This window comes from Geotrypetes seraphini, chromosome 16, assembly GCF_902459505.1.
Source record: "Geotrypetes seraphini chromosome 16, aGeoSer1.1, whole genome shotgun sequence".
Taxonomy (NCBI): Eukaryota; Metazoa; Chordata; class Amphibia; order Gymnophiona; family Dermophiidae; genus Geotrypetes; species Geotrypetes seraphini.
The window spans coordinates 24,845,608-24,863,933 of NC_047099.1; the positions used below are offsets into that span (position 1 = coordinate 24,845,608).

Sequence of the window (18,326 nt, forward strand, 5' to 3'; positions counted from 1 at the left end):
CAAATATAAGAGATACCATCAACAACTTCTATCCTATCAAGCAGCCTTATGGGGCAAAGACTTAGATAAACTAATTACACACACAAACAACTATGGAGAATTCAGGAAACACCTGAAAACATACCTGTTCACAAAATACCTAGGCAACGAACAAGGACAATAACCCCCCTCGTAATCACTCCCCAAATCTGTTCCTGTAAACTGATAACCCCAATCACTAACTTCCAACCCTGTGCAAACCGCAAGGTACTTCATGACCCTACAATACATAACTGTTGTTATTATCATTAATGCTGTTACTATCAGATGTACAGTGCAATATTCTTTGCTGTAAACCGCCTAGAAGTCGCAAGATTGTTGGCGGTATATAAGAATAAAGTTATTATTATTATTATTATTACTTCATATGGTCTGCTTCTTTTCCATATTGTGAAGTAAGACAAAGCTTCACATAAGTCACTCATGACCTATGAAGTAATTTTTCTACACCAGAACAGCACTAACTTCCAGAGGTCACACCACAAAAAAATGAAAGACAATTCAATAACCAAGTGCCTTCATTTAGGTGCTCCAAGTGCGAGTAATAAGAGACTATTCTATAAAGGAACCATTATCAAATACTAGCATAACCCAATGTATATGCATCTGACATTTAGGCACTTACACTTATCTATAATAATAATACCTTAATTAGCGCATGCGCACTACGATTGAAACTCCGTTGTCTCCATGCTACATTAAAACGCATGCGCAGTACAACAGGACCGCTGAGCAGGGAAGTGTCTCAGCGCACAATATGCTGTTGGTATTCCAGAGCGAATGGGAACTGATTTCATTGGACCAGGGTCCAAGCCACATTTCAGAGGCAAAAGGGGTCAAATAGGAGAAGGGAACTAGGGGCTGAAAAAAAGGGGTAGGTGGGAGAAGGGGGTTGGAGCTGGGGGTCGGTATTGTAAAAAGGGAACATGTTAGAGAAAGGAGCTGGGAGCTGACAATGGGGATGTGTAAGAGAAGGGGGCTGGGGGCAGAAAAGGGGATATGTGTGAAAAGGAGGCTGCAAAAGGGACGTGTGAGAAAAGGGGGCTGGAGGCTGAAAGGGAAAAGATGGGAGAAGGGAGCTGGGGAAGGGCTAAAAAGGGGTTTGGAGATGGGGCTGAAAAAAGCAGACATGTGAGGGAAGGAGGCTTTAAAGCGGGGTTCTTGGGAAAAGAGACCTGGTGTAGGAGGCTGTTAAAAGAAGACAGTTCGGAGAAGAGGGCTGGAGCTTAGGACTCCAAAAGGTGAGTTGTGAGCGAAGGGGTCTGGGTCTGGATTTGGGGGCTGAAAAGGAAGACAGGTGTGATAAGGAGACTGGGGCTAGAACTGAGCTAAATTTGAACTTTGCACATACTCTGGACGAACATTATCAGAATGTACACACTACTGTGATTTGTGGGACTCCTTTCGCCTTGAAAATATATACAGTTCTCTTTTTGCGTTATGCTGTTTTTCAGGGGATGCTGGGGGAGGAGTGTGGAGAGTCGCCAGGAAAGCAGAGAGTAGGGGCTTTGATAGTCTGTGCACCTGATAGTTGGGTAACTTTGACATCATACTATTGTAGGGATTTATGCTGGCCAGAGTGTGCGTGTGAATGGCTATAAGGGTGTCAGTTTGAATGACTGTGTGGGTTGTGATTTTTCCTGCTATATCTCTTTGCTATTGGGTGGCAGGGGATTTGGTTGTGATGATGAAAATGGGGAGAACTTGTGCCATCAGCATTAGGCGCATATGGGAAAGCAGCAGCAGTAAGGAGGTGAGGGGCCCTCACCTCCTCACCATTGCTGCTGCTGTTGCTTTCCCACATGCTGGATGGAGGGCATATGCTGGATGGGGAGGAAGAAGATAGAGTTAATGAGATAGCAGAGGGGTGAAGGAAAGGGATGATGGCAAGCTGTGAGTAGACACAGTGAAAAGAGGGAAACTGTGGACTCAATAGTAAGAAAGAAATTTATTTAGACGGAAGCAGAAAATAGAGAAGGGAAGGGAAGAGAGAGGAGAGAGAGATGCCAAAGAATGGGGAAGGAGACAGAGATATCAGATCTGAGTGGAGGAAATGAGAAGAGAGAGATGCTAAAAGCCACGGGAGGGGGGGGGGAAGAAAATAGAGATGGAAGGAGAGAGATGCCAGACCATGAGGGGAACAAAGGGAAGATGATAGGTGCCAGACCAAGGGGGGGGAGGAAGAGAGATGGCAAGGGGAGGCAGAGTTTCTGGTAGGGGCAGATAGTAGATGTAAGGAAGAAAATGAGGAAAGGAGGATATATATAATCATTTAATAAAAAGCATAAAAACAAATAAGAAAACAGGTAAATAAATGGGGATGGGGCGGGGCCAGGGGCCCCATTGTACTTGTGTGCCCAGGAGCCCTCGAAGAATTCATCCTGCCCCGCACGCAACTAATGCACAACTTTCTGCAACATACCCTGGTTTAGAAATGAAGCTCAAGCCAGACAAGGTGCGCACAACAACGCCATTTAAGAGACTAGCCATATCCCAAACGCACGTCTTGCACCCTGAAATGCTTTTACAACCATATAATAAGAGGCAACCCAGAGTCTCTCTCACTCGGTGCTTTCTTCCTTTTTCTTGAAATTCATTTCATTCACTCTTGAAGCAATAAAATACAAATAAAGCTCTTAAAACATCACCTGGGACCAACCGCCCGCAGCACACCTCGTACCCTGCCGAAAACCTGTCCTGCGCAAGCGCACAGCACCCGGCACGTGAGGGAGAGACGCGTCTCCTTGGCGACGGCGCAACTAGCGCGCGTACGCCGACCTCCTAACTGGCGACACCTGTAACGGGCGTTTCGCTGAAAGCGCTCTCCGCGTGTGAGGTGTGGCTTTGAGGGTGGGAAGGGGCGGTTACGGCCGTTGGCGGTCTGCGTAGGAAATTGTAGACTTTTAATCTCGTGCTCCTCCCACACTTCCCGATGTGCCCGCCCCTTTCCTAGACGGTGCTTCCTTATTGGTTGAGGCTGGGAACGGCTACCCTCGTGCTTCTAATAATTTATAATATTAATTATCATGTCTAAAGGGTTTTTGTTTTGGGGGGGGGGGGAGAGAGGTGCGAATATTTATTTTTCTGCTTCTCTTAACTAACTTTTAGACCCCCCAATACTTCTCTTTCTTCTACAATTTGGTTTCAAGCAATCATCATAGACTCCTCTCTCTCCTTCAATGACCACCTCAACTTCTTGGTAAAAAAATGCTTCTTTAGTCTTCATATGCTGAGGAAAGTGAGATCGTACTTTCATCATTCTCACTTCCCGTCCTTGTTCAATCCACCATCCTCTCTAGACTGGATTATTGCAACTCCATCTATTTAAGCCTAACTTAAAAAAAAAAAACTCCATAGACTTCAGTTAATCCAGAACGCCGCGGCCAAGCTTATTTTCGCTAAAGGCAAGTTCGACCACGTCTCCCCACTCCTGTCCAAACTTCACTGGCTCCCAGTTCACTCCAGAGTCCTCTTTAAATGTGCCTGTTTAGCTTTCAAGATCCTACATGGCATCCTTCCTCCCGTTATCCCACTCTTCTGGAACTCCTCTAACCCTAATTCCACTAGATCCTCCCCAAAACTGAAACTATCATTCCCCTCTGCAAAAGGTATATCCCGCCTAGGAAAACTAGGAACATCCCTCCCCTTTAGAACCACAGAACTCTGGAACAACCTCACATCCCCGCTCAGAAATTCAAGCTCCCTCCAAACCGTCCGCAAACACATGAAAACTTGGCTCTTTTCAAAAATCTAACACCTCACGCTCTTTGGTACCCTGTCCCTCTTTATCTTCCTAGCTCCTTTCCTATAACCCTTCATTGTAGCTCCTTTTCAACCTAACCCTGTAAACCGTGCCGAGCTCTACGCTTGTGGAGATGGTGCGGTATACAAACCTATGGTTTAGTTTAGTTTAGCAAGTCTTTGTCCTCTTGTTTTTGTATTGTTTGAAAGGTTAAACAACCATTCCTAATGGCTTTTTCACCCCACTCATGATTTTATAGTATAAGCATTCCTTCTCTCTCATCTTTTCTCTAAGTTAAAGAGCCCTAACCTGTTTAGCCTTTCTTTATGGTTATGTTTATGCTGGTATTCATTGTGCAATTATTCCCCCTATCCAGTCCCTCAAATGGAAGAAGCAAGCTAAGAACATAAGTATTGCCATACTGGGACAGACCGAAGGTCCATCAAGCCCAGTATCCTGTCTGCAACAGTGGCCAACCCAGGTCCTAAGTACCTAGCTAGATCCCAAGTAGTAAAACAGATTTTAATGCTGCTTATCCTAGGAATATGCAGTGGATTTCCCCAAACAAATGAAACTGTGGAAATCCAATGTTCTTGATGCTTCTTTTATTCAGTTAATCCCTTTAAAATACAATGTCCACATTTGTCATGGAGTACCCAATACAGGCTGTGTTTTGGCAAAACACGCCTTACTCAGGGATCCGAGAGATTGAATACACTACAAATGTGGGATAACATAAATGTCTAGGCAAACCGAACTGAAACCAGTGAAGCACAAAACCTGAGCACTGCAGAGACAAACGGGCTTACTGATTTCTCTTTTAGGAAATTAGCCAAGCCTTTTTTAAACCCCGCTAAGCTAACTGATTTCACCACATTATTTGGCAACGAATTCCAGAGCTTAATTACATGGTATGTGAAGAAAAATTTTCTCTGATTTATTTTACATCTACTACTTAGTAGCTTCATGACACAACACTAAACGTCGAGAGGACCTCCAAGGTGCTTACAATCTTGCTTGACTCCACACTTTTTTACGAACCCCAAATATCCAACCTGAAGTTAAAAAAAACCTTTCTACAGCCTAAAACAACTGATTCTGATCAGACCTTATTTCTACAGCAACCACTTTGCAATTTTGGTTCAAATACTAGTCCTAACCCAATTTGACTATATTCAACACCCTATTCACGTACATTGTCACAAGAACCTGGAATATCCTCCCATCACCCATAAGAATTAAACAAAACTACCTCACCTTCAGGAAAAGACTAAAAACCTACCTATTTGACAAATTCCTTAGTCATTAAAGCCCAGATTCCTTAGTGATTTAAGCTCAGTAAGTGATTGAGTCGGGGCAGCCCTGACAGTAGTGACAGGAGAAGCAGCCTCCTGTCACTGCTGTCAGCAGCTTTTTTTTTTTTTCCATTTATTTTTGAATGGGCCAGATATTTTGCATGTATTACACACACAAAATATCTGGCCAATTTTAAAATAAAGGCAAACACCTCCCCCATCCCTAGACAAACGCACTCCTGAGAAAGACAAACATGTCTGCGGACCCCTCCCCCCCGAGACTAATATGCCCCCGAGAGAAACAAACAAGGTGGTGGCATGCCCCCTGAAAAAGGCAGGAGGGATGCCCACTCCTTCCTGCCATAGGGCCCGGCTCCTGCTCCCCCGCGAAGGAATAAAAAAACAATAAAAACACAAATGGCAGAAGGGATGCCCACTCCCTCCTGCTGGCAAATACCTCCCTCCACCCCTGGCAGGAGGGATGTCCACTCCCTCCTGCCCTCCCCCTCCCCTTCCCCCTCTCGTACCTTTTTGTTGGGAGAAGGAGGGGTGCCTCCTACTCCTCTGGCTCCTGAAGCGCACTGCAGGCCTTAAGCCCTGCCCTGGTGCATCATGTGATGCAAGGGAGGAGCTTAAGGCCCTGATTGGCTCAGGCACCTCAGGTTCCTCCCTTGGGAGGATCCCAAGGCACCTGAGTCAATCAATGGCTTCCTTAAGTAGAAGACAATCAGGGACTTCCTTAGGTTCCTATCTAAGGAAGTCACTGATTGACTCAGCCGCCTTGGACTTCTTCCAAGGTTTTGTGATCATTGGTACAGGATCGGAAGGCTTAGTGAATCTAGCCCTTAATTGTTTCCCTGCTGCAACAATGTAACCCTTCTACACAATGTAACCCTACCCTGTGTAGGCCGCTCTGAGCTATTGGGAGAACGGGATATATATCGAAATAAATACAATGTAATCCTCCTACATCATTGTAAACCTTTTTCACAATGGACCTTAACCCCCTAATACTATACAGTTGCGCACTCAAATTCACGCTTAGTTAGCAAATTAGCATGTACAAGTTATAGAATAAAGTCAGTTGCATATGTAAATTTATTTAATAATGAAAACTAATTGGTGTTAATGAACAATAATAGGCCATACATGTGTTTTGGTGTCAAACGGATGTGATGAAGCAATGAAGAATTTTGGGTTTTTCTGAATTAAGTTTGAGCTTGAAGTTTGTCATCCCTTGCTCCATCATGTTTATGGCTTCTGAAGCCTTGGGAATAGTTTCCGAGATAGAGTCAGCAAATGGGATTATAATCGTGAAGCAATGAGGAGAGGGAGTCAAAAATACAAATCAAACAGCTGGAGAGAAAAAAAAAAAGCATCAAGGGCCTCTTGAAATGAAACAGTGAAATCGCCTTTATTGAAAGATCTGACACAGGCCGTGTTTCAGCACAAACACAACAGTGCTTAACTAAGTAAAAGTCCCAAAATTGAGAACACTGGAGTAAAACTTTAATCATCACATGTAATTGTGGTTATAGAATTCAACTTTTTTTTTTAGTTTTTTAATCTTTACTGATTTTCAAACTTTGACAATGCAATACAATTAATTGAACACAAAACACTGCATAAAATGCACTATTAATTACACAAGTAATGCATAAAACAATCATTTTCTCCCACCCTCCTCCCAATTACTAATACAATAAGACATATTACGTGATTACAATATTATAATTAAGTAATTTTAAGTAAAGAAATCTAATAAAAGGAGAGAGACATGACCATTATTGCGAGGTAACAAATGTAGTCAATTCAACTTTAACATTCTCTATCGAGGTATCTACCATTTCTTGTAACGCGCGGTGGTAATTCTAGCCCAGAGGAAGGGGGTTTCTTTGCCATTAACACCCTCCTAGCCCAGGGGTAGGCAATTCCAGTCCTCGAGAGCCGGAGCCAGGTTTGCAGGACCTCCACCATGAATATGTATGAGATGGATTTGCAGGCACTGCCTCCTATCTGAAAATCTGACCTGGCTCTGGCTCTCGAGGACCGGAATTGCCTACCCCTGTCCTAGCCTAACATAGGCCTGATGATCAGAACCTAGAGCTGATTAGTACTGGACTAGTGCTGGCATTAATCTGCGCAGAATGTTCCGAAAACTGTAGAACAGGAAACAGCATGTGTGCCAAAGATGGCTGCAACTTATATTTAAATGTAATCAAATGAATGCAAATTGTATTTAAATGTAGTCTAACGAATGTTAATGAGATCATTTATTTATTTCAGCATTTGTATACCACTATTTGCCTAAGTGGTTTACATTCAGGTACTCAAGCATTTTTCTCTCTCTGTCCTGGTGGGCTCACAATCCATCTAATGTACCTGGGGCAATGGGGGGGGGGGGATTAAGTGACTTGCCCAGGGTCACAAGGAGCAGTGTGGGTTTGAACCCACAACCCCAGGATAGCTTTAAGCACTGCACCACTCCAGAAATCAAAATGTAGTAGAATTCAGCCAAGTACAGGTCAATGAAGCAAACTGAAAAAACACTATGAACATCTTCTCTCGCACCAAGCAGCATCATGGGGTAAAGACCTAGAACAATTGCTTTCGCCCACTACTTATGAGGAATTTAGGAAACGTCTGAAAACACACCTGTTCCTAAAGTATCTAGACAACTGATCCTCTCTTCTCTCTCCCCTCTATAGCGATTAACTTGTTCTATTGATCACTCTCTCCTTAAAAATGGATTTCCTGTCCTATTAAGCCTCTTTCTTTCTCTCCTCTTAAAGTCAATCAATTTGTACCTTTGCTTAATCTTTGTAAACCACATAGAACTTCACGGTATTGCGGGATATAAGCTGTTATTATTATTATTATTATTATTGTGACATCACTGCTGAGGCCCTCAGGCATTGGTGGAATGAGGCATTATGATGTCACAATACCAGCTCTGGTTATCAGAGGCTGAAACTTGTCACACTATTTATTTGTTCAGTTTTTTATGCTGTTCTCCCAGGGGAACTCAGAATGGTTGACATGAATTCATTCAAGTACTGAAGCATTTTCCCCTCTCTGTCCTGATGGACACATAATCTATCTATCTGGGGCAATGGGGGGATTAAGTGACTTGCCCAGAGTCACAAGGAGCAGCATGGATTTGAACCCACAATTTCAGAGTGCTGAGGCTGTAGCTCACACACTCACTGTTCCCATTTTTTTTTTTTTCACTTGAAAAACTTTATTCAAGAGCAGAAAACGGGTGCCAAATGTGTGCTCTTCCCTCCCAATGCTCAGAACAGCGCACAAACCCTGCTCTTAACCGCTGGAAACCTACCGCCACCTTGGCGCCAGCAATGGTTGGCTTGAAGAGAATATTTCTCATGAGCTTCGGTTTAAAATCTGTTGGGTTTGATTTGTTTTGGAAGCAGAAGAAAGCCCTGTGCAAGCCTCTAAACATCGGTACTGAGAAACAAATGTGCGGAAGTCCAAGAAAACACAAAAGAGAAAGCACGCATTTGGCCATCCGTTTTCTGCTCTTAAATAAAGCTTTTTCAAGTGAAAAGCGAGTGTGTGGCGCAGTCTTAGCACCCTAAGGTTGTGGGTTCAAATCCCTCACTGCTCCTTGTGACCCTGAGTAAGTCACTTAATCCCCTCATTGCCCCAGGTACACTAGATAGAGTTTGAGCCAGGACAGAGAGGGAAATATGATAAAGTGCCTGAACGTAAATCGCTTAGGATATAAGTGGTATATAAGTAAAAATATTTAAAGGCACAGAAGAACAATGCCAATATGTACTTCACTTCTGGGTTTGCCTGGGCATGCGCACATGAACTGTGCTTATCATGGAACTCTTATGCACACATGCCAGGCACATTCCTCCCCCTCGTTTTCATCCTCAGGGAGCACATATAACTTGAAGTCCATTGGCTCCGAGTATTGGATGGCTATATTTCTGAGCTGTAACTGCGGTATGGGGTGGACGCTGTTCACTTTAGTACTGGAGTTTTGAGCGCTGGAGCCACAGTGCATCCAGAAGAGGCAGGAGACCTGCTCTGTCACCGCTAACACCCTTCATAGAAACATAGAAAAATGACGGCAGAAAAGGGCCATAGCCCATCAACTCTGCCCACACTAGTAACCCTCCCCAAACTACCTTCCAAGTGGTCACCCTCTGATGGTATCACCTCTACACTACCCTCGTAGAGATCCGACATGGGCATCCCATTTTTTTCTTATAATCTTGTACGCTGCTGGCCACGATTACCTGCACCAGGAGCCCGTTCCAATGGTCAACCACTCTTTCTGTGAAGAAATACTTCCTGGTATCCCCATGAAATTTCCCGCCCCTGATTTTCAGCGGATGTCCTCTTGTGGCCGAGAGTCCTTTGAGAAAGAAAATATCGTCTTCCACCTCGATGCGACAAGTGATATACTTAAATGTCTCAATCATGTCACCCCTTTCCCTACGTTCTTCGAGAGAGTAAAAGCCGCAATTTGTTCATCCTATCCTCGTACGAGAAATCCTTCGTCGGAATATTAGTCACTCCTGAATCTTGCTTTAGAATAGCGGGATTTCCCAGCATCCTCAGCAGCAAGAAGCACCACACAAGCAATAACAAATATCCTACTCAAAACTGTTTTTTTTGCCAAGAGATGTTAGTCATCTTCCTAAGGTTGCTAGAAGCACTTTTGTGTCCCTGCATCCCTTGTCTCTGATAGAGAGCAGCACCAAAATGCTATTGGCAGTGCTACCAACTCTGCTGGTTTGAGCATTTATCTATGACCGAAAGAGAGAGATGCAAACAGGAAACTCACGGGTGAGAGGACACAACATGATAAAGTTACAAAGGACAGACCAGGTAGCTAGACACAAAAAAAAACAAACCAGGGTATAGAAAGAGAGATGCATACATAAACAGAAAAGCACAGATTTAGAAAAGTGCATGGAGAGAGTGAGAGAGAGAGAGAACACAAGAAAATAAGAACATGTAATTGGAAGAACTATGATTGACTTAACTTTCCTTTCTGGTGGGTGAACTTATGCTCCAGCTACAAATATGAAAAAATGAATGCTGAAATTTTGGGGCATAGTAAGGTATTTAACTTGGTGTGGGGCCCATTGGCATCTCTGTCATTTCTCTTTTATTTTTGTCTGATTTCCTTACACATCCAGGGTGGGAATGGAGTATTATTTTAAAGAAAAATGGGTTATTGGAAGAAGAATTGCATTTTTATTATTGATTAAATAAAGGGGCGGGAGGAAAATATTACTTTCAATTATATGTAAGTTCAAAGTGCTTTTCTTGTTCAGCTTCATATGTAATGCACTGTTACTACTTGAAAATCAATAAAGATTTATATATATATATATAAATAAAATAAAACCCATACTGGGTCAGACTAATGGTCCATCAAGCCCAATGGCCCGTTCTCACAGTGGTCAATCCAGATCCCTAGTACCTGGCCAAAACCCAAAAGAGTAGCAACATTCTATGCTACCAATCCAGGGAAAGAAGCAGTGGCTTCCCCCTCCCCCCCCCCCCCAAAAAAAAAAAAAACAACGTCTTTCTCAATAACAGACTATGGACTTTTCCTCCAGGAAATTGTCCAAATCTATTTTAAACCCAGATACTCTAACTGCGGTAATCACTTCCTCTGCCAACATGTTCCAGAGCTTAACTAGTCTCTGAGAAACACACATTCAGAAAAAGAAACCAGAACAGAGACGTCATACACTGAAAGAGAATAAAGAAACAAAACAACCAGAGCAAAAAGAGAAGAGATAGAGACACACACAGAAACAGAGAGAAACACACACACATAGAAAAAGAAACCAGAGCAGAGATAGGGAGAGAGATATGTATCATACACAGAAAACAGATCAAAGCATAAAGAGACAGAGACAGACGTGTACAGAGAAAAACATAGAAACATGATAATAATAATAATAATAGTTTATATACCACAGTACCACAGTACCCTGAAGTTCTATGATGGCAGATAAAGGCCAAATGGCCCATCTAGTCTGCCCATCCGCAGTAACCATTATCTCTTCCTCTCCCTATTGGCTAAGGGGCTCATAATCGAAAGAGAAAACGTCCAAAAACAGGCCTAAGTCGGCACTTGGACGAACATTTCCCAAATACGTCCAAGTGCCGATACTAAAAACGGGTTTTGGACATATTTCTAAATGACCTTGGCTTTCATAGTGCCATTGAATGACCAAAGCTAAACAGGGCATTTCGGGAGGAGTGTCGAGGGCGGGACGTGGGCCGGCTTGGACTTAGTCGTACAGCATGTATAACCAAAAGTTATACAGGCTGGGATCGACGGAACTTGGACATTGTGACTTAAACCATGTAAAACATGCTCTAAGTCACAAGAACCCACCTAAACTCACCAGATAAGCACTGCAAACACATAAAACAAACCCCCACACACTACCCCAGTGATCACTGACCCTCCCCCACCCCATAAAAATATTAATCACACCTTTAAAATTCAGCCTTCAGACCATCATCACCTGGCCACCTGGCATAGGAAAGCCTAGTTGTCCAGCACAGAGGCAGTTTAAGTCATCTTGGGGGTGAGTTAGGGACTCATGGAGAGGAGGACCCATGCCCACTAAGCCCCTGTAATCACTGCATTGATATGAAACATGTGCACTGCCCTATACACTCCAAAACCATTTTTACTGGCATATAAGTGGCTCCTTCAGCCACAAGGGCTATTGGGGTGGTAAATAAGTGGGTCTAGGGGATTCTGGAGGTAGTTTGGGGGGCTCACCATGACCTATATGGGAGCTGTAGTGAGGAGAAGCCATAGCATCCTTTTTGTGAAGTTCACAGCAGTGCCCTGTAAGGTACCCCACTATTTAGGTGCCATGTCTAGGTGTTCAGTCCATCACTTTGTAGACCCCCTCCCACGTCCAACAGGGTGTTTTTGACTTGGACGAAAAGTTGGACAGAAATGTGGTATAAAGATGGACGATTTAGCGGCTTGGATGATCAGACCGGCAGAACGTATAATTAGATGATTTTCGAAAGTAAAAAAAATTTTGGATGTATTTTTTGAAAATGTGTCCTAGGCTGTTTTTTACTTTGGACGACTTACGAGTTGGATGTAAACGGACTTAGATGTCCCTTTCGATTATACCCCTCCACGGCTCTTAACATTTGCATCTCCTCTTCCTATAGGCTAAGGCTCTTTATACCTGCATTGTGATGTCATTGAACTTTATGGTTAAAGAAACATGATGGCAGTTAAAGTCCAAATGGCCCATCTAGTCGGCCCATCCGCAGTAACCGTTATCTCTTTCTCTCTCCGACAGATCCCCATACGCCTTATCACAAAGACCACACACCATGTTAGTAGCCTTCCTCTGGGCCGACTCCATCATTTTTATATCTTTTTGAAGGTGCGGCCTCCAGAATTGTACACAATATTCTAAATGAGGTCTAACCAGAGTCTTATACTGGGGCATCAATACCTCCTTTTTCCTACTGGCCATACCTCTCCCTATGCAACCTAGCATCCTTCTAGCTTTCACTGTCACCTTTTCAACTTGTTTGGCCACCTTAAGATCATCACATACAATCACACCCAAGTCTCGCTCTTCTGTCGTGCACATCAGTTCTTCACCCCCCTAAACTGTACCATTCCCTCGGGTTTTTGCAGCCCAAATGCATGACCATGCATTTTCTTAGCATTAAATTTTAGTTGCCAAATTTCAGACCATTCTTCAAGTTTCCCCAGGTCTTTCTTCATGTTATTCACACCATCCGGCGTGTCTACTCTATTGCAGTTCAGAAGGAGAAATTTTTGCATCAGATTTGGAAATTTTGATGACCATATTACTACATTGTTTTCTGCCTCACTCTCTACATGTGATACATTGGACATCTCGGACTCCTGAGTAGAGAATGACACGGTGACGGTTTACCCGCGGCCACCGCATTTAAGCCGCGGGTCACCGCCGAAAACGGGGAAGAAAACTAGCAGTCGCTGCGGTGACGGGGACAAGGCCATTCACCGACCGCGGAAACGGTGAACAGGTTTGTCCCCGCGGGCCAATGTACCCCCTTCTAGGAACCGCTATTTACCGTATTTTCACGCATGGTATACAAAAGTTTTAAAACATAGTTCCCACCCCGCCCGACGCCCGATTCACCCCCCCCAGCAGGACCGCTCGCACCCCCACCCCGAACGACCGCTCGCACGCGCTCCCACCCGCACCCGCGATCGGAGCAAGAGGGAGCCCAAGCCCTCTTGCCCGGCCGATTCCCCGACGTCCGATACATCCCCCCCCCCCCGGCAGGACCGCTCGCACCCCCACCCCGAAGGACCGCCGACTTCCCGACAATATCGGGCCAGAAGGGAGCCCAAACCCTCCTGGCCACGGCGACCCCCTAACCCCACCCCGCACTACATTACGGGCAGGAGGGATCCCAGGCCCTCCTGCCCTCAACGCAAACCCCCCTCCCCCCCAACGACCGCCCCCCCCAAGAACCTCCGACCGCCCCCCCCAGCCGACCCGCGATCCCCCTGGCGACCCCCACGACCCCCCCACCCCCCTTCCCCGTACCTTTGGTAGTTGGCCGGACAGACGGGAGCCAAACCCGCCTGTCCGGCAGGCAGCCAACGAAGGAATGAGGCCGGATTGGCCCATCCATCCTAAATCTCCGCCTACTGGTGGGGCCTAAGGCGCGTGGGCCAATCAGAATAGGCCCTGGAGCTTTAGGTCCCACCTGGGGGCGCGGCCTGAGGCACATGGGCCCAACCCGACCATGTGCCTCAGGCCGCGCCCCCAGGTGGGACCTAAGGCTCCAGGGCCTATTCTGATTGGCCCATGCGCCTTAGGCCCCACCAGTAGGCGGAGCTTTAGGATGGATGGGCCAATCCGGCCTCATTCCTTCGTTGGCTGCCTGCCGGACAGGCGGGTTTGGCTCCCGTCTGTCCGGCCAACTACCAAAGGTACGGGGGAGGGGGGTGGGGGGGTCGTGGGGGTCGCCAGGGGGATCGCGGGTCGGCTGGGGGGGCGGTCGGAGGTTCTTGGGGGGGGAGGTCGTTGGGGGGAGGGGGGTTTGCGTCGAGGGCAGGAGGGCCTGGGATCCCTCCTGCCCGTAATGTAGTGCGGGGTGGGGTTAGGGGGTCGCCGTTGCCAGGAGGATTTGGGCTCCCTCCTGGCCCGATATTGTTGGGGAGTCGGCGGTCCTTCGGGGGGAGGGATGTATCGGACGTCGGGGGGGGGGCATCAGGCTTTCAGGATGGGGACAGACCTTCAAGGGGGGACAGTGCAGGGAAGTCAGGGAATTTATATTAATTAATTTTTTCTCTGCGTGTTTTGTTTTTGTATAGTTATTAACTAATATTTAACTAAGTTTTAAAGTTTTAAAGAATGTTTCCTTTATACGTAAATAAAGAAAAGTGAATGGGATTGCAGTGGCGGTGACGGGGCGGTGAATGGGGTGGCAGTGGCGGTGACGGGGCGGTGAAGAGGATGGTGAGACGGGGACGGGGCGGTGACGGGGATGGTGAGACGGGGACGGGGCGGTGACGGGGATGGTGAGACGGGAACGGGGCGGTGACGGGGACCAATTTTTTCACCGTGTCATTCTCTACTCCTGAGGAAGGAGTGTTTCTCCAAAACATGGACCGTGGAGGGTCCGTATTCCATGTATATAAGTACATAAGTAGTCGCCTCCGCCAGGGCAGACCAGAGGTCCATCCCGCCCAGCGGTCCGCTCACGCGGCGGCCCATCAGGCATATTGCCTGAGCAGCAGTCCCTGACTAATTTTATACCTACCTCTACATTTATCTCTAAACCTTCCACTGCTCTTATCTGTACCCCTCAATCCCTTTGTCCTCCAGGAACCTATCCAGGTCTTCCTTGAAACCCTGTACTGTGCTATTTCCTATCACGGCTTCCGGAAGGGTGTTCCATGTGTCCACCACCCTCTGTGTGAAAAAAAATTTCCTTGCGTTTGTTCTAAACCTGTCCCCCTTCAATTTCATCGAGTGGCCCCTTGTTTTTGTGGTTTCTTTCAAATTGAAAAATCTGTCCTTGTCAACCTTTTCGATGCCCCTCAGGATCTTGAAGGTCTCTATCATGTCTCCTCTGAGTCTCCGCTTCTCCAGGGAGAACAGCCCCAGCCTTTTCAGTCTGTCAGTGTATGTAAGGTTTTCCATACCCTTAATCAGTTTAGTTGCTCTTCTCTGGACTCCCTCAAGCATTGCCATGTCCTTTTTGAGGTGCGGTGACCAGTACTGTACACAGTATTCCAGATGGGGGCGCACCATAGCCCGGTACAGTGGCAGGATGACTTCCTTCGTTCTGGTCGAGATACCCTTCTTAATGATACCTAACATTTGGTTTGCTTTCCTCGAGGCTGTGGCGCACTGTGCCGACGCCTTCAATGTCGTGTCTACCATCACTCCCAGGTCTCTTTCCAGCTTACTGACCCCTAGCATTGTTCCCCCCATTTTGTAAGTGAACATCGGGTTCCTTCTCCCTACATGCATGACCTTGCACTTCCCCACGTTGAAGCTCATTTGCCACTTTTTTGCCCATTCTTCCAGTGTCGTAAGATCCCTTTGGAGATCCTCGCAATCTACCGTGGTTTCAACCCTGCTGAATAGTTTGGTATCATCAGCGAATTTGATGACCTCACATTTTGTTCCTGCCTCCAGGTCGTCGATGAATATGTTAAACAGGAGCGGTCCCAGCACCGACCCTTGAGGAACCCCGCTCGTGACCCCTTGCCAGTCCGAGTAGTGGCCCTTTACACCAACCCTCTGCTTCCTCTCCGACAGCCAGTTTTTAATCCATCGGTGGACCTCCCCTCGCACCCCATGATTCCATAGTTTCCTGAGCAATCGCTCATGTGGTACCTTATCGAAGGCTTTCTGAAAGTCTAGGTAAATTATGTCTATGGGTTCACCTTTGTCCACCTGGCTATTTACCCTCTCAAAGAAGTATAACAAATTTGTGAGGCACGACCTACCCTTGCAGAACCCATGCTGGCTCGACCTTAGCTGTCCATTTTTTTCGATATGATCACAGATGCCGTCCTTAATCAGTGCCTCCATCATCTTTCCCGGGACCGATGTGAGGCTCACCGGCCTGTAGTTTCCCGGGTCGCCCCTTGAACCCTTCTTGAAGATGGGCGTGACATTAGCTATTTTCCAGTCCTCCGGGATCTCTCCAGTTTTTAGGGATAGGTTGCATATTTGCTGAAGTGTCTCTGCTATTTCATTCCTTAATTCCTTGAGCATCCTTGGGTGGATGCTGTCTGGACCTGGCGACTTGTCGCTCTTTAGCTTGTCTATCTGCCTGAGGACATCCTCCTGGCTCACCTCTAGTTGGATCAGCTTGCTATCTTGATCTCCATTTTCTATTTCCTCTGGTTCCGGGATGTTGGATGTGTCCTCCCTCGTGAAGACTGATGTAAAGAAGTCGTTTAACTTGTCAGCTATTTCTTTTTCCTCCCTCACTACTCCCTTTCTATCCCCGTCATCCAAGGGCCCCACTTCCTCCCTCGCTGGTTGCTTTCCCTTTACGTACCTGAAGAATGATTTGAAATGAGAGCCATTTTTAAAGGATTACACATTTATATGGTTTTTAAAATAAAGATTCCTGTCCTTGTACATTCCAATCTGCATTTTCTTTCTTGTTTTTGGTGTTCGCTTTTTACTGCAGATTCGGATTTTTCTTTGTTTCGCTTTATAAACTAAAGAAGCCAGGGCGGAAAGAAACAGAGAAGAAGAGAGAAAGAGAACACTAGCCGAATGCAGGAGATGCCCAGAGCTAAAAGCCTGAAATGCTTTGAAAAATGAGGGCTAGCTTTCACATCGCACAGTTGGTTTTTCCAGATGGCAACCCTGAGTCTAAGCTCTTGCTATATATCTCATCACAAAACTCCAGATATGGCGGTTATCGCAAAATAACGACAGGAGATGTGCTATCCAGGAAATGAAAGGGGATAAGGCTGCCACTGATAGAACCTCATTAATCAAATGAGAGACTAATTGTAATCACACTGCTTGGCATACAATTACATATCCCGGAAAGATGGTAGAGGAATGGCAGAGAGAGAGAAAGACATTGGTTCATTTTCTGGTTTCTTTTTGGTGGTTGTTAAAATTATGATACAATTGCGGGCTGAAATATCACCAAAGGCAAACTGTGCCACGGAAAAATTAGACAAGTCTGGGTAGAAGACTCAAAGAAAATATAAAAAAAAATATTTTGGTAAGGGGTTTCCATATAAAATCAAGGGCATATAATAAAAATTACACCCAGATATTTATAATCATAGATTCCAAAATACGTGATTGAAAAGGAGCTCTGAGGACAATATAATTGGTTAGCCTTTCTTTCCAAAGGAGTTCAGAATGGGTTACAAATCAGGTACTTAAGCATTTTCACTATCTCTCCTGGCACGCTCACAGTCATATGTAAGGTGCCTGGGGCAGCGGAGGATTAAGTGACTCTCCCAGGGTCACAACCATACAACCTCAGGGTGCTGAGGCTGTAGCTTTAACCACTATGCCACACTCTCCTCTTACTGCAGGACTTCCTTCCACCTGGCATGTTCCTTATTCTTTATAGCCCATCCAAAACTCTTCGCTCTAGGTCAGTGGTTCCCAACCCTGTCCTGGAGGACACCCCCCCCCCCCCCAGGCCAGCCAGGTTTTTCAGTATAGCCCTAATGCAGGGGTGTCCAATGTCGGTCCTCAAGGGCTGCAGTCCAGTCGGATTTTCAGGATTTCCCCAATGAATATACATGAGGTCTATTTGCATGCACTGCTTTCATTGTATGCTAATAGATCTCATGCATATTCATTGGGGAAATCCTGAAAACCCGACTGGATTGCGGCCCTCGAGGACCGACATTGGACACCCCTGCCCTAATGAATATGCATGAGAGAGATCTGCACATAATGAAGGTGCCAGGCATGCAAATGTGCTCCATGCATATTCATTAGGGCTAGCCTGAAAACCCGACTGGCCCGGTGGTCCTCCAGGACAGGTTTGGGAACCACTGTATTAGTTCAATTCAAATCTAATCTAAAAAACTTTTTTGTTCCAGGATGCTTTTGGATAATAACTGCCCTTCTAAGGACAAAACAACTCTCCTCTGGTTTTTACCCTCCCTATCATGCTTCTCTTTTTTGCAAATATTGTAGTTCTTGCCCATCTCCTTATGTCTGGTGTATGTCCGTAAGTCAAGTTCTTTGTTGTGC

At 45.8% G+C, this 18,326-nt stretch overlaps 1 protein-coding gene across 1 annotated transcript in view; it reads right to left on the reverse strand.

Moving 5' to 3' along the window:
* Nucleotides 1-2,824, reverse strand: part of DNAH2 (dynein axonemal heavy chain 2) — a 511,463-nt gene extending 508,639 nt beyond the window's left edge. The window contains 1 exon segment of the mRNA XM_033923769.1: nucleotides 2,688-2,824. The gene's annotated coding sequence lies outside the window, so the exon portion shown is untranslated.
* Between the last annotated feature and the right edge of the window lie 15,502 nt (nucleotides 2,825-18,326).